At 42.5% G+C, this 16,588-nt stretch overlaps 1 protein-coding gene across 2 annotated transcripts in view; it reads right to left on the minus strand.

The window, feature by feature from the left end:
- The window catches only part of CNTN3 (contactin 3), a 238,028-nt gene extending 221,712 nt beyond the window's left edge, over positions 1-16,316 (minus strand). Inside the window, exon 1 of one of the 2 annotated variants that reach the window (XM_005304980.5) lies at positions 16,114-16,316. The gene's annotated coding sequence lies outside the window, so the exon portion shown is untranslated. The remainder of the gene's footprint in view (positions 1-16,113) is intronic. The other variant, XM_005304982.5, reaches the window with a different exon arrangement.
- Positions 16,317-16,588: the final 272 nt, after the last annotated feature.

A 16,588-nucleotide genomic window follows, 5' to 3' on the forward strand; every position in this document is an offset into this window, starting at 1 on the left:
AAGTTAGACTGTCCATGGGCAGGACCGTTGTCTCAAATGCACACTTTACATAGTAGGTAACCTAGACCATGCCTTTCAAAGCTGGCAAGGTCATTATCTTATTTTAACTTAACACTCCTTGAATAAATTCCCCATTATATTGGCACAAGCATATTTTCCTTCAGTTCAAGCCATACTTCTTAAAATTAATATATTCTTAATGCCAAATTGAAGGAAAACCATGCCCTGATCTGTCTGAGATCATCTGCATCCTCATTTTAGTATACTGGCTGTTATCCATTGCAGGATCTATTTCAAAGTCAGTACTTTCTCCTTTGTAATTCCCTTCCAAGATTATAGCGACAGAGCAAATGCTAGTTTTTAGTTACTTTATGCAGAGGTGCCCTTGAGATAATGCAAGATGACTCCCATGACAATCCATAAAATAGCCTAGAGGTTATTCAGATGTGAAACATAGGGTCCATGACAGGGTGGCCCATTTCACCCGAAATGCAACTCCCCAACGTTGTCATATCCAGCCCTGTAGATTGAGCATTGGACCTGGAAGTGGGCACTCTACGACCCCTCCAGCTTGCTGTTCAGCTCCGTGAGCATTCAGGAAGACAAAGTAAATCAAGAGGTCACAACTAAGTTCAGCTCTTCCTGGAACAGTTTCCCTACTGCTTGCATGCCCTGGCCTTATCCTTTTGCTGAGATACAGTTGGCAACATTAGAGGAAACAAAGAGCACCAGTTGTTCCTTGTAATATGTTCTAGTTTCTCCATATCTGTAATTTCTATCTTTATCCAAAGTATCTTAAAGTTTTACAGTAGATGGGACCACAGAGAGTAGATGAATGGAGCTAATATCCAAAGTACTTGGGAGGCACCACTCTCACACCTAGAAAGATGTTAGCTGCCAAGATGATATTCTAATAGAAAGCGACCCAAGTCATTTTTCATTTTAAAAAACCCTATTTTCTTACAGCGAGGTACAATTTTTGGAGGTGTGGGGGTTTTTGTTTTTTTGTTTTTTGGTAACAATGGTAGATTTTATACCATGATGTGATCCGATTATGGACAGCCCAACAGGGAAAAGCCACAGTAAAACTCCAAGACGTAATCGAGACCATTGAAAGTCAGCTTTTCCCCCCTGACATTGATGACCATTTACTCACAGACGTAATCCCATTCAAGTCCAGGAGTTAAGGGTTCCATGATCTCATCCTGTGGTTTTTTTGTAGCATTATAAAATTCTACAGTATCAACAAAACAAAATGTAACACAATGACCTCGGGTGGATCATCAGTAGCAAGGACGTCTGGATAGATAAGCATGAGCCTCTGCTGTCTGAGCTAAAAGACAAAGCTCTGTTAGATGTTTATGAGTTTGCTCCTGGCTGTAAGCTAGTGTGGCACAGCTACTAGAAGGAAGCAGACAGCCACATTGAGCAAGACTAGGTTACAAAAATTATGAGATTCATTTTTAACCAACCATCCCTAGCTCAGAAGTGGCTGACAATTGTGCACTGTCAGCACTTTTGAACCCTGGAGAAATTGGAAGAAAAGCATCACTTATGTTCAACAGAAATCCCTGTTCGCTGCCAACCAACATGGTCCTGAAGTGATCTATGTAACCCAGAAAGATGGCAGCTAAGCAAACCTGAAATGAGGATCTTTCCAAATTTAACTTGTTCAGGACTCCATAAAGAATACAGAAAAATCTCAAACTAAGGGCTGGTCTACACTACTGGAGTAAATCAATCTAACTTACGCAACTTCACTTACGTGAATAATATAACTGAAGTTAATGTAGTTGAATCCACTTACCATGGTGTCTACACTGTGTTGTGTTGACGGAAGAGCGTTTCCCATCGACTTCCTTTACGCTTCTTCGGGAGGTGGAATACACAAATTGATGGAAGAGTGCTCTCCCATCGATTTAGCATGTCTTCACCAGACCTGCTAAATCGACACTCGCTATATGGATTGCAGCAGTTCCGATCTACCAGTAAGTGTAGACGTGCCCTAAGTCCTGCAGCAGTAATTTGTTAATTTATACAGTAAGCAACATTCCCACCCCCAATGATTCGTTTAAAAAGAGCAGAATTTGAAAACTATGCAGAAACTGGAAAATAAAGTTTATTTTTAGAAGTAGAACAGAACTCTAGCTTCCGTTTAGATTAGAGTTTAGAAGATTATTCATTATAATTCCCTTATTTCAGACACTCATGACTTGCCACAAAAATATCCTTTAAGACAGGGGTTCTCAGAACAAATTTTTTGGTGGCCTCAGACTTTTTCCTTAAATTCTTAATTAACTTTAGGAAAACCAAATACATATGCACATATACATGTCCAAATAATTGTAATTTATTTATTGCTAGCTAGAAAGTCTGTTATGAAATGTGATATTAACAAACATGCATGTATCACATTCTACAGCAGACTTACTCAGCCCTGGCAAGGCTGGGGATAAATTAAGCCCTGGATGGAGGGTTAGGGGAGGCAGGGGGGGCTGAAGCCTGAAGCCCCATGGCCAGAGCCCGAAGCCCTGCAGCCAGGGCCCAGGGACAGACTGTTGGTTGCTGAGGCCTGCCACTGCAGAGCTGAAGCCCAGGGCTGGAGCCCAAAGCCTGAGCCCCACCACCCTGGGAAGGTGGGGAACTCACCGGCTGACAGCTCCTCCAGCGTTGTGACCCAGGTAGCTCTGGGGGGGAGCAGGGCCCAACCCCAGCTGGTGGCCCCAGCAACCAACACCAAGGCAGTACAACAGGAGCAACAGGGAGGGGCCGCTACTTTGCTGCCCCCTCTCCCCCCCCCCAAATCACAACCCAGGAGGCTGTAGCCTCAAGAAAAGCCCCTGGTGGCCGCAGGCGGCCACGGTAGCCACATTTGAGAAATGCTGCTTTAAGATGAAATATCTAATCCACATACACCCACCCCAGCATTGTGTTAGAAAGGGGGCATCAAGTGACTCACCATTGAAAAAAATATTAAGATGCTGTTTTGTCTTGTCTCCACTCCACCCCACCCCAGTTGGATAACAAAAGCAGTTTCTATTCTGGAATACACAAGGGAAGTAAATTATGTGACTCTGGGAATCATAAAAGTTTGAAGTCCTGATTTCTGTGTGAAAAAGCCCTCCCTCCCCCCACTATATTGCATTTACATGACATTTTCCATCTCACGCATTTTACTTTGAATTCCAAAACAACTAATATTCAGCAAATGGAATCCCTTCAAATCCTGGGCTGCATAGATTTACTGTAAATGAACTGTGGAAATCAGTATCCTTGTAAGTGAAACAGAATTTATTATTTACTGACCTGCTTTATGTTGGATTAAACTGGACTGGTCCCTAAGCAGTCAAGTAGTGTAAAACACTGCAAATGACTGCTTTGACCTCCCATATAACAAAAAGGTACACTGGCCATGCTTTATATGAAGTCAGGCTGTGGAACACTATTTGATTATTTTCACTGACTTATCACAAAGAGATCTACAACTATAAGCAGCTGTGATTGATTACATTGTAATTTCACAAAAGAGCTAAATATGTGTAGTTATAACATTGCTTTGGGAGCGTCAAGCTCTATCGGACTGAAAAAATGCTCCCAAAATCACAAACATGCAATAACGCGTGCTTGAGCAAGAGACTTAGGGCTTGTCTACATTACCTGCTGGATCGACGGGCAGCGATCGCTTCAGTGGGGGGCGATTTATCGTGTCTAGTCTAGACGCAATAAATCGACTGCCAAGCGCTCTCACATCCACTCTGGTACTCCACCAGGGTGAGAGGCACAGGCGGAATCAACGGGAGAGCATCAGCCATCAACTTACCGCAGTGAAGACACCTTGGTAAGTGGATCTAAGTACGCTGACTTCAGCTATGTTATTCACGTAGCTGAAGTTGCGTAACTTAGATCCACCCCCCTCACCCCCCAGTGTAGACCAGGCCTTAAATATGCATTTCAAGCACACTTCTCTCAAAGATCCACACTGACTTTAATAGGAGATCCACACATACATCTGATGTCACTTGTGCTGTGTAATGCCTAAGAACAGTTGCATGTGTTTTACTCAAGTTGCATCAAACAGACAGGCTTTTGATTTCACAGAATTCCTAATTTTCTACTTTATTACTGCAAATAAAGAAAACTGAATGAGGCACATCTTTGAAAATATTCAGAAAAGGTGGATGAAAAGCCTCCGTTTGAGTCAATTTATGCTTTTTGAGGGGGACACCGGGGGGACGGGGGGAGGGGAGAGAAGAGTTTGGTTCATTTGCCTACCAGGCAACGCTGAAATAGATCTACAGTAAAATAAGCAGAAATGGCATTCCATTACTTTTTTGCCTTGCTATGCAGATACAGTATAAAAGTCGTATTCTATTCTCAGCTTCCTTGTTAAAATTACAATGCATCAGGCAGCATATTGGCCCACTGGGATAGTGGGAAAATTACTGGCACCGTATTGGCATTCAGACTTCATTTGCACAAAGGTTTTACAAGCTGTGACAAGCAGTTATAAATCTACGAAGTACAAATGTGTAGCCGCAAAATGCAGCACTCTTCTCAAACTGCAGTTGAGAAATGTAAAGGATATGCAGTATACGAAAAAAGATCTTAGTCACCATCCACTATCTATATTTCAAGAAGGTGCACAATCAAAAGAACCTTTCTTTCAGGAAAAAAAGTATACAGGAGCCAATATGTTATTGCACTCTTACTTCAGCTGCCTATTTATGTTAAGTCCACATTAGTCACTTCAGCATTAGTCACTTAAGAATCACATTAAGGAAAGCAAAACCTACTGCCAGAAGAAATAAACAGCATTACACACTATCTGGAGAGAATGTCAATTTCACCAATTGCTAAATTCACAAAGTAAGAACACTTTTCATAGTAATAATTGTTGATCTGAATAGTCACAGCTAATCCTGTATAGTTACAGTTCACACATTTCCAGTTTAACAGAAACAAAAAACAAAGAACAGTGCATTCAAAGTGCCTTATATCTCATAGCATGCTAGCTAAGGGAAATATATATTAGTGGGTTTAATGCAATTCAGAGCCACTCACGGTATAGCTTTCTGTAATATGGTATAACTAGGCTTGGCAGAATTCAATTTTTGTATATAATTTTGATGGATAACATCCACGTTTATTTTAAGCATGTTTTTTTCAATTTTTATCAATTTACATTTTCACTGTTGAGAGAAATTATGGGGGGGGGGGTCAATTACTTAACGACAGATGACCCTGAGACTCAAAAAATTAAAGCTTTATCATTGTTAAAACACAAATTGTCAAAATATATAAAGTAAATATCCTTAAATTCAACTCTAATAAGCTCTCGAGCAGCATTTTTCTTACTCTGCCTATTGTAATATCATGTAGCTGACTTCCAAGCGCCCCCTCCTGGCCAGGGGTGCCTTGACATAGCCCTGCTCTGCTTTCCCCTGGTGTAGGGTCCTTTTAGGAACTCTTGCTGTTCAAAAGACACAGTAGCTTCAACAAATCTCCTCTTGGGGTTCAATTTATTGAATCCTCCAATACATACTGGCCCTCTGGGCCTCAACCCTACAGTGTCTCTCTTCTGATTAATCCAAAATAACAAAACACAAACTCACAGAGTTTTCATCCCAGTTGGTTTTTATAGGGTATTTCTGTGCTGCAATTAAACATCCACAAGTGACCCATGTCAGCTGACTCAGGCTCAAGGGGCTTGGGTTATGGGGCTGTTTAACTGCAGTACCAACGTTAGGGGTCGGGCTGCAGCCAAGGTTCTTCTTCCTTTCAAATGTCTACACCGCAATTTTACAGCCCGGTAGTCTGGCACAGGCCAGCCACAGGTGTTTAATGACCATGTAGACATACTCAGTCTCTTCCCTGCTTGGGCAGGCTTTCCTGACTGCCGAGCTCTCCCCTCCCTCGTCACCTCAGGAGCTTTCTTGCTCCCCATCGTATTTACAGACCCAGCTGCAGTTTCCTGGGCTTCCTCCCCTTTGCTGCAAGTTCCTGCACTTTTTATCCTGGGATCACCTGATTCAACCCAGGCATGGCTCATCCCATCATCAGGGCTGGCTTAGCTCTCCAACCCATGGCTTAGCTCTCCAGCCTATTACACCTATCTGTAAATCTGATCATCAGGGGCAATATTTTGTGTGTGTATGTGTGTGTGTGTGTGTGTGTATTGTAAAAATTAACATTTACTAACATTTACTGATAAAAACCTAATTCTTTCAAGCCTAAATCTGACTAATGATATTTGTGGTCTGAATTGCTGTACAGCATTATTTATAATGCAGTCTTGGGTAGGATCCCATGAAATCAGCGTTCCTTGTTAAGAAAGCGGAGGTGAGTTTGCTGTAAAGAACAATTTAAAAATACACAGCAGATTATAGAATCAGAGTTTTCTTTCTTTAGTGTTATTTGCCTCTAGCCGTCTGTCACCGACTCATGACCACACCTTAGCATCAAATGGCCAGTGCAAAGTCCAAAGCAGCTCTCAGTGAATCCTGACCTGTGGAAAGTATCTTGTCAGAGGGAAAGAGAAGGTACGGGGGTGTTTGGAAGACTGCAGAAGGAAGAAGTCCTTTTACTCTGTAAATATCTTTTGTTATGCCAGGCTGTCAAGCTTCTTGGGGCTTGGCTTATTGCTTTGGCTCTAAACACCTCACTATTTCCTTTCAATGTCTTTTGAAAAGATATTAAAGCTATCACTTGACTAAAAAAGCAAGAAAATGTAAAGTTAATGGCAAAGGGTCCTCATCCTCTTCATTGATGCAAGTTGCAGCACTTGTATTCTATACAACATGGATCGGCAACCTTTGGCAGGCAGCTCGCCAGGGTAAGCACCCTGGCGGGTCAGGCCGGTTTGTTTATCTGCCGCGGTCGCAGGTTCGGCCGATCGAGGCTCCCACTGGCCGCGGTTCATCACTCCAGGCCAATGGGGGCGGCGGGAAGCGGCGTGGGCCGAAGGATGTGCTGGCCGCCTCTTCCCTCCGCCCCCATTGGCCTGGAGCGGCGAACCACGGCCAGTGAGAGCCGCGATCGGCCGAACCTGCGGACGCGGCAGGTAAACAAACTGGCCCGGCCCACCAGGGTGCTTACCCCGGCGAGCCGCATGCCAAAGGTTGCCAATCCCTGCTATAGAATCTGCTGTCATGTTAATGGAACAGCTGTAGATACATGGCAAGTTGTGCAGCAGAAGTTTAATCACCCCTGCTTTAATATATAAATACATTGCCTCATATTGGCATATGCCAATGTACAGCAGATTTGGAACTGGCCCAGAATGACTGAACTGGAGCAGAAGGATCAAACTGTGTACTAAGCATGGGAATGTAAAGTTCTGCTACAAACCTACACATTTAAACAGATTGTTGCTGGGGGGTTTAAGGTTGTGGTTACCACAACGGATACTGTCTTGTGTTTATCATCTCAAACAAATGAAATAAAAATTCTGAATGTTAAGTTGTTTTAGAAACCGGAGAGCAACTAATGCATTTAGGAATATGTATTAGCTTTTAAGAACACAAAGGCTACAGCGGAGTTGTGAATAAATGCATATTTTGGAATACATACTCATTCTTACAGATCTGCATTATTTACTCAGGAGCGTACAATGGTTCCCTCTGTAGGAAACATGGATTTTTGACATCATAAAAATTCCTGTGCAATTTCATTAAGTTATCTTGTAAATCCTTCTTCAATTTTGGATCAATTACAACTCATAATTTTTAGAGTTCAGTAGGTATCAATCTACTTGCATTAGTTCCTAAAAGAAGCAAAACAAGAATTATGTGCTAAATACTTTCTACAGAAGTGTACTGGAAGGTAGTGCACAACATGGCATCCAGGTGTGAAAACAAGAATTCATGCTAATAGGTTACATAGAGGTTCCAGCACATCAGGACAAGTTCCAAAACACCTGAGCCAAATGAAGACCCACTTAGTTGGGGCCTCCACCTGTCATCTGTGTCCCTGTCATCCTGCATTTAAACCATAGATTGTATGTGTCTTCCTAAAATAAACGACAAACATTTGGTGCAGGGGAAGTGAAGAAAGGCAAAGGCAGCCTGTGGGGAAAAAAGGGAAAAGCAGTTTTGAAAGGCTATATGTGTGTTTGTAGGGACAGACTGACAGGTAGAGGAAAGAATCAGACAGGAACAGCAGGCAGCATTAAGTGCCCCAATGGGGGAAGAAAGCTTCTGTATGAAGGCAATAGGTGCTGACAGGAGGGAGTCAGATGGTCAGCTCCTAATCCAAGTACACCTCTACCCAGATATAACGCGACCCGATATAACATGAATTTGGACATAATGCGGTAAAGCAGCGCTCCGAGGGGCGGGGCTGCACGCTCCAGCAGATCAAAGCAAGTTCAATATAACACGGTTTCACCTATAATGCGGTAAGATTTTTCGGCTCCCAAGGACAGCGTTATATCGGGGTAGACGTGTAGTCGAGTCACCAGAGCAGATTGGTTTTCTTCCACTTGCTGGGCCGCTGTGGTGCATCAAGGGAGTCCCTGGTCATCATGGGTGATATAGGGCAGCCAAGGAACCTGGCTCATGAAGCATGGAGGCGTGAGCATCATTTCCAAACTGAAAATATATATATTTTTTTTCACCATAAAGTTGAAGTTTTCCACAAGAAGGACAGGGGAAGACCCGTAAAATCACAAACTTTCTGTTCTGCTCTAGCCAAAACCTTTTTTTCTCTGAAACACTCACTCATGGATCTTTTGCATCCCATGTTGTAATGTTCTGTTTTCTTAGGTTCACATAACAAGTTATTCCACTGATTGTGAAGCATGAAGATACCAGACACTGGGAACACATAGCCTTGCGGCTGAAAGTCATTTCTTGCCACTCACATTCTGTAATCCCCCTGAGTTAAGTGTATGTATCATCATCAACCATTATCCAGTTGTACATAAGGTGAATCCTTCTTAAAAATTCAGATTATAGTTCACAACACTTTCTGGCTTATTCTAAACGTTATGAGGTAGGAATCATCATTACTAGAGTGGATACAATGCACAATACGACAACTATGTCATCAGTTAGTAATTTATTTTTAAACACACATACCGGTAGTTTAAAGAGCAGTAGCCTTATGCATTGTCCGTAGGAACAAAATTTCTTTTTATGTAACTTGTGTTCCTTTAGACTAGGGCAGCAGGTTTTTTTAAAGATACAGTGCATAGCTTAAAACATTAAATGGTACTACACATTTTTTCAGCTTTAGATTTTTTAGAAATCTGGATCTTTATTCCTGAATGTTAAAAAAATAAAGATAACCACATTTCTAACTCTTCTACCTGTTCTAAGCTCAACTTATGAGCTTCTCATTTAGGATCAGTCATGGCCAACTGAGGGATAGCTCAGTGGTTTGAGCATTGACCTGCTAAACCCAGGGTTGTGAGTTCAATCCTTGAGGGGGCCATTTAGGGATCTGGGGCAAAAATTTGTCTAGGGATTGGCCCTGCTTTGAGCAAGGGGTTGGACTAGATGACCTCCTGATGTCCCTTCCAACCCTGAGATTCTATGTTGGGTAAGTAACAGAAAGGCTATATAAATGCTCTGAATTGGCTTGTTGTTTAAAAAAGGTTATCCCTGTGCGGTTCCAGTCCGCTGTCATTAATTAGATCAATCTAGAGTGCCACAGAGACTGTGAAAGTCATGTCAGCCTGTAATCTGTCAAGTCCTTCCAAAAACATTGTGTTAATGTAGTAGCTCTCTCAGGAAGCCCTGGTACAAATTTTGTGCTGTGTTCTGATCTAAATTCTTCTGCTCCCCAATGCAAATTTCAACATATTCATATTATCCAGATTTAAAAAAATAATCTACCTAAGAGTTCCACCAAGTGTCATTGAGAAGTTGGGGTATCATTCCTCCTTTTTCCAATGAACTAACCGTGAGGTAGTAGTTGGTGCATGCAAAAGAATCCTGGAAGATCTGAAACTTGCCTTAGGGCTGTGTTAGGTATTCCTTGGTACTCAGGATTAAGTCACCTGCTGCATATCTATACATCATAAGTTTAAGATGATTGGAGTTGGAGAGTTCTCTCATCGTCTACAAAATGTCCTCCTTGTCATATTTTGTCAGGATTGGGATGGTTTAGACACAATAGTCTGCATTTTTCTTTTTGCACATAGAATCCATACCATTAGATTTCCCCCCATGCAGATGCCTGTAGCTATTATTTGATCCTTTCTTATGTTCAGTAAAATGTATTGCATTAACATCAATGATGATTCATTTAACTTTTCCCTCTATTCACTTACAGCACCTGTTACAGGACATGAAAGTGTAAATCTGACCAAAAAAGTATATCCCGTGTGATGTGCTTGAATAATTTATTGGATTGGACGTTTTATGATCAAATGAAGGTGGTGGTGTTGGCATAAAGATCATTTCAGTTTTATCAAGTTGAAATTTTGGCCTTTTAATTGCTTTTAAGTGGCCTAATCACCAATTGGCCTTTGACTTTTTTTCCTCTCTCTCTCATTTGAAGGAGACTGTTCTTGAGTGAAATTAATATTGAAGATCTGCTAGAAGGTCTGGGAGAGGGACTTAAATTGTAAATATGTTTTGGTGGCATTGAAAACACTTCAGTTACAGACTCATAAAAACCCATATTCTGCTTTTCCATTTCAGTAGACAATTTCCTACAACAGTACATTAAATCTTGAAGAATCCCAAGAAACAGGTTTTCTACATGTTTTGAAATTAAAATGAATCTGTTCTATCTTACTACTTAAAAACTCTCAACAAAAGCATTATGTTAGAAGAGCTATCTATTTTCATTACATCATTCCATTCAGTAAACTGTTTCCTATCTCTTCTTTTAACTTGAGGCACATTGAATCACATACAATCCTGTAATCTGGCAATCATTAAATTCTAATCACCCATTTGCAATATCAATTAGCAGATTCCACACTTACTAGTATTTGAATAAGAAACTACCACCCAGTATATCCAGCACTAGGAACACTGGAAAAATGGGGACAATCAAACTAGGTTTATATAAAACCAAACACTAGCCTTCCCATCTTCCAGAAGTGCCTAATAAACCAAGCCTCACCTCCTAATGAGTCCACAACTCCACTCACTTCCCTCTCTGATATCCAATGGGCTTACTCCACCCACTTGCCACACCCTCTTTTGATAACCAATGACTCTACCTCTTCCCCTGTATGTTTATAGGTTCCTCACACACAACAAGAATAGTGGTAATCTCATCACTTCCCTTTTAATTTTTTTAGAAAAGTGAAATTTTTATGTGCAAATTGGAGTTTAATGTTTCCAGTACCTGCAAGTCTACATTACGTTCATGTAACACTGATAAATATTGAAGATATTCAATCTTTGCAGCCATCAGGTTGCATTATGCTGCAAACAAGCAGTTATTCAAACCACCCACTTTGTGGGACTGAACTGAGAGGGCTAACCGAGCAATGCTAGAGCTTTCAGTCCATATTAGCACTGCAGCAGTGCAACATGACCTGATGCACAATAGATAAACAAACCTCCCAACAAACCCTGGGGAGCAATTACTAGCAAGGGCATACTTCCAGGCTCCCAGGCTGGCAAAATAGCTGTGTCCCTTTGGGCTGGACACTAAACAATTAAAAAGCCCTCTCAGGAGAAGACGATGGGGGTCATCTGTCAGGAGCTGTCCAGGGGGACACACTGACACACAAAGAGACTGTGCAGAAGGTGTCTGAAGACCTAGAGAACAGTAAGCCATAGGGAGAAGCAGCTAGGCGCACAGATTGGTTTGTTGTGTTAAGATCTGTTTTCTCTATGTGTCACTCTAAATAAATAATATTTTGCTTTAAGAAGGCTGTCTGGTCACTGACTACCACTGTCATTGCTCTTGGAGGGAACAGATGCACAGGCACTGAAGAGAAGTCAAGCCTGCTGAGGTAATCACAGTTGATCACAGGGAATGCAGCCTAGGGCTGGTCTGACAATGGGAAAATCATGCGATTTCACCCCAAAAGAAAGGTGACAACTAGAGGCACAGTACCAGAGGGGAATGCACTCAGAGACCTGGAGAGGTCAGAGATCCAGTTAACCCATTAACTGTAGCCGCCAACACACATTCACATCCAATATAGTAAAAATCTTTAGGCTAACGTCTGCAGTCTTTACATTTACATTGACTTCAAGGAGAATTTTCAGAGAGATGACATTTAAAGACTGTTAGGTGCTTTGAGATACACTGATGAAAAGCACTATAGAAAAGCTAGGTATTATTATTACAACATATTTTTAAAAAGAGACTTATTTTTATACTAATCAGATGCTACATTACACTTCACATCAAAGTGTTTTTCAGTTATAGGAATGCACAAATTCATCTAAAAACAAGTGCTTTTCTTTGTTACCCCTATTAGAAAGCCAAACGATTTTTAAGTGGCAAAAAAAAAGTCTGTTCCAGGTTATGAACTCTGCATATCTGGTCTTAGCCCACAGTGAATGCACTAGTTAATAAATTATAATATTTGTATCTCCTAATAGCTTTGAACAGAACTAATACAGGATCAGTGTAATTCATCTAAAGCCCAATTCTGCCCTCAAACACACAGATGCAAATCTCTCTTACACCTAAGTGCCCGAGGGCAGAATTGGGCCCCTTAAATAGGTTCTCAATTCAATAGTATTTCTTCAATAAGAATTATACATATCTATTAAATATTTCCTTCTAAAATGCCTTTTAAAAGTATCTGTTCCAAACTCCTTTGCAACAAAGCTTCTTGCATAATAAATAACTTCCTAGCAATGTTTGCATGCAGAGTAGCAACACCATTTGCAATGCTATAAAGTTCTGTCAGCACTTCCATTATAAACCCTGATTTGTTGTTTCTACTTGCCTATAAACAAAAAAATTAGAAATCAGTTAAATCACTCTGGCCTGAAGCTTGGAACACAGCTTGAGCCAAAGCTTACACTTCTCTTGTAACAAGTTTCCAATCCATTTAACTACTTGATTTCTACAAGTTCCTGATGTTTTTCTGAGCTCCTGTAGAACTTCAGCTATCTACAAAGCTTCAACCAGGACACTCCAAATTGAGTGAAAAAGCATATGTTGAATTATAGTGCATTTGGTACCACCTCTGTCATTGGCAGTAGGGCCAGTCTCAGCCAGATTACATGCAGGGCAGTATATCTACAGGTCTTGCTAACATCACAGATAGTCTAAGGTGGAAACTGAAACTAAGGCCTTGTTTACATGGTGGGATAACATGCCTTATGAGGGAGGGTGATTTCTAAAGCGCACTAACACGCTGCACATTAATTGGTCTATACAGAAATTGCTGGTGCGCACTAGAGGTTTCCTAATCTGCTTTAATATAGTATTGTTTCAGTACTACATTAAAGTGCACTAGGGAACTTTTCGTGCACACGAGCAAGGTCTGCACAGACCAATTAATGTGCAACATTTGAGTGCACTTCAGAAATAATACCCCGACCCCATAATGCACATTGGTGCTCTGTGTAGACAAGCTCTGAGTTGGGGTCTGGACCACGAGCAGCAGATCACAGCACAGATCTCTTGGGACTTCACCACTGGCTCAAGCTCTTGTAGATGAATCCGAATCTAAATTTCAACTGCAGAGAGCTCAAAAAGCCTTTACCCACATCACCATTACAGCAAGTCCACAACTGCAAAGAAAGAACAGCCAAACTACAGTAAACTGAATCAAATGCTTTAAAGTATATGGTGGAGAACAACTCTGCATGGGAAGAAAGATGGACTAGATGAATCAAAGTCTTCTGTCTCTAACTGCTAAAATGCTGAGTAAAATTACTATAATATCTTGCAAGATGTTTAGGCAACATGGGTGAGTCCTATGATTCTCCATGTTTGAGGTTGGAGGTCTTTAAAAAAAATATTTGCAACCATGTGATAGAAATAAACGAGCAAGTTTGTATGAGGGGAAGAACTTGTATTTGTTCAAGTTTGATCCAGTAAAAAATTAATGAGGATCTACTGAACAATATTTTGCATTTAACACCCGATACTGAGAGGTACCACACATCTTCCTCAGGGTGCTAAGCAAAACTGGATGAAAATCCATTCTAATTTTCGGGGGGGAGGGGATCATTGATATTTCAAATTTTTGAAAATTTTCTGCCATTCTTTAAGTTGTTCAAAAACCAAAGGAACGTTGTCTGGAAGATTTCACAGATATTTTGCAAAAAGTTTCATTGGAATTTTGAAAATTTTGGATTAGCTCTAATGCCAAACACCCTCATGTCCCATTGATGAGAAAGATATAGGGGTTAAGCAACTCACAGACTGGGACCCTTCAATTGTTAGTGGATTTTAAGCATTCAGTATAAGAATTGAAACAAAGCTTTGCACTTCAGAACATATGACTGAGCAGTTCTTTTAATAAAATAGGAGAGAGAAATGTAACTTTAGTAATTGAATACACTGAAATTATGTATAATGAGTTGTAAACAAAACAGAAGTTTTAGCTCAATTAAATGCAAATAAACATTTAATGTCTTCCTATACACGTATTGCTATTGTATTTTTGAATGGGGCTGTCACAGTGGATAATATTAAGCATTTGCTAACGACTTTGCAGAACTGGGGCTTGATAGTCACATTTTCAAAAGTGATTTAGGCACAGAAAAACCTAAGACTCATTGAAAGTTAATGGAAGTTAGGCTCTTAATTCAGCCAGACACTTTTGAAAATATTACCCCCTGTTTCTATCCCTACAGGAGTAGCTTGGTGCTGTAGGAAATATAACTTGTAAACATTCCATGCACACAATTTCTAAAGAAAGAAAAACAACATGAAAAACCGCTCTGCTGTAGTGCATGCAGAAGTAAAAGTGAAGAGATTTGTTTAGTGAAACCAACACAGATGAGTTCAACCAGACCAGCAGCATTATTTCACAGTTCACGTTGCTAAAGAAGACGACTGTACAACGTATGAAACTGCCAGCATCATACTTTGTAAAAAAAGTCATTATTTAGTTTTCAGTAAGGTGTTTAGCATGGCACAGTGGAAAAATAACTCCAGAGTATTTTTTTAAATAAAGGTACATGGCCCTTTCAAAGGCCATTGAAAAATAAAACCTATGAACAACATAGAGCCTATGAACCACTGGTTCTATTGGTTAATACTAATTCTGATCTATATCCAAATTAGAATTTTTGTCAACGTGTGATACCAATATCTATTGGGATGACACAGCCACAGTTCAACCGGTCACCCACTTAATTCTCTTTAAATCTATTTTATTGTGATTAATTTACTCACTATATCTGTCAGATTTTCTGACCACATTCTTATCCTTGAAAGTATTTCTGTTGATCGTTACAAACTTCTCCTCATGGTTTTAACGCTCACAAGGCTGTAGCTGTGTTAAAACTTCATTTGCCGTTGTATACACCCCAGGCTCAGCAACGTATCTTCTTCTCACAGCTCTGCTTTAACCATAGCAACGCAGGAACTTAACATTTTTAAAGATATTAATACCAGGGGAGGAGGAAAAAAGATGAGAAGACAGAAGCAAACCCAGGCTGCATTCATACAGTGCCTTGGAGAGCTTCCACCTGGCAGCCCTGCTGAGGATTGAGTTTGGGTACAGGAACAAACGAAAAATAAATAAGAGTGGGCTTTGCACTCAGGAATTTGCGGATTTCATTTCTGCCGAGCGGAGCCCGAAGGCTGCCCTCCGCGGGAGAGAAAAGAGACGAGCCGACGGATCAAGGCAGCCCTGCAGAAGCCGCATATCAGAGGCACCGCATCCGGCGGAGAGAGAAGCAGCCGGGACCGGAGAACTTGCTTTGCAAGCGCGCGCGGCTCTCCGCTCACCTGGCTCGTTTCAAGCCGGTTCCCGGGGCGAACCGAGCGCCCCGGGGGAATGAAACTTCCCCGGGACATTCGCAGGCATCCCGCCGCTGAGCGCGGCCAGCCCAACTTTTCTTTCCCGAAGTTTACCCCCCCCCCGGGCCCTTCCTGCCCCGGGCAGGCGCCAGCGCTCCCCGGGGCTGTCCCCCACCCCGCGGCCGGGGGCAGAGGGCTGCGGCCGAACCCCAGCGAGTCCCCGGGGAACCCCCTGCCCGCCGCCGCAGCAGCGGAGCCACCTACCTTGGCGGGTCCCGGGGAGCAGCGGAGTGTAATCCTGCGGCTCCTGCAGCGCCCGCTGCCTCCTCCGGAGCCCGGAGCGCCGCCCTTCAGTCACCGCGCGAGGCGGGGAGGGGCAGGGAGCGGGGAGGGGCGAGGGCGCATCAAACCCGCACCGACCCCCTCCCGGTCGCCAGCCACGCTACGGGGCTCGCCGCTGGCTGCGCGCTAGCAGCGCCCGCCCGCCTGCCCCGCCGCGGCGCTCCGGGCCCCCTGCGAGGGGAGCCATGCTCGGCGAGGGGCCACCCCGCACACGCAGGCTAGCAGCGGGGGAGGCGGCGGCGAGGGGCCAGCGCGGCAGCCTGCGAGGTGAAGCGCTGGGGGCCGGTGCGGGAAGCTGGATGGAGGTCGGGGGAGAAGACGGGCAAACGCCCAGGCGCCGCTGCTGCTGCAGCCGCGGGGGGGCAGAGGATGGATTCCGCTGGGGCTGAGACTGGAA

Source organism: Chrysemys picta, chromosome 7 (assembly GCF_011386835.1).
Source record: "Chrysemys picta bellii isolate R12L10 chromosome 7, ASM1138683v2, whole genome shotgun sequence".
NCBI lineage: Eukaryota > Metazoa > Chordata > Testudines > Emydidae > Chrysemys > Chrysemys picta.